Raw genomic sequence first — 972 nt, 5'->3', positions numbered from 1 at the left:
AACCAAGGCTGTGTATAATATAGAACATTTATAAGTAGGTCTTACAGCTGTTTCCAGGATATTTGTTATATCCCTTCATCGGAGACGGTGTGAGAGGATGGTGAAGCAATAGTTAGTTTAGTTAAGATAGAAAATAGAGAGTGAATGTAGGGATATTGTATTTGTAAATTCATTGTTTAGGCAGAATGGTATAAATATAAGATTCCAATACATTGTGAGTAAAATCCAATTGTCCTTAAGATTGGTCATTGCCTTTGTAAATCCAAGATTCCAATACCCTATGAGTAAAATCCAACAGGCTTTGAAATTGGTCATTCCAAATACAGAGTTTATACATAGTGTTATTGAATCAAGGTTTCTGTTTAACGTGACCTAAAAGCAGGGAATGTATTAATAGGGTCAAATCGAAAACAGGAAGCGAGGAATAAGGAAGAGGAAAGAAAAGAAGGTGGGGAGAAATAGAGAGAAAGATATTAGGGTGTAGAAAGATAGAAGGAATGGGGGGTATGGAGAGAGGTATAAAGCATTAAGAAATGTCAATTGTAGTGGTAGAATCTAAATGATGGGGTAGAGAAAAGAATCAGGATGGTTGGACAGGTCAGTAGTAGTGGTAGTAGCGTAAAAACATGTGTACGTGTGTATGCATTAGATGTGTATATATATATATATATATACACACACACGCGCACACACACACACACACACACACACACACACACACACACATATATATATATATATATATAATTATATGTATTTATTTTATCCTAATAAATAATAATTCACATAGAATAAATGGGTTAATAGAAACCAAGGTAGCAAAGATCACAAAATAACTGTGGTGTAATTCCTGTTAGTGAGGCAGAAACTCCTTGATATTTTGGGTATTTGAGTATATATAAAAATTTAAGGAATGGAGTAAACGCATGTTATAACTGCATACTTAAAAGTATGCAGTTAAAACATGCGTTT

The sequence above is a fragment of the Octopus bimaculoides genome, chromosome 1 (assembly GCF_001194135.2).
Source record: "Octopus bimaculoides isolate UCB-OBI-ISO-001 chromosome 1, ASM119413v2, whole genome shotgun sequence".
Lineage (NCBI taxonomy): Eukaryota > Metazoa > Mollusca > Cephalopoda > Octopoda > Octopodidae > Octopus > Octopus bimaculoides.
The sequence above is the reverse complement of the archived record's forward strand: the minus strand, read 5'-3'. Positions refer to the sequence as shown.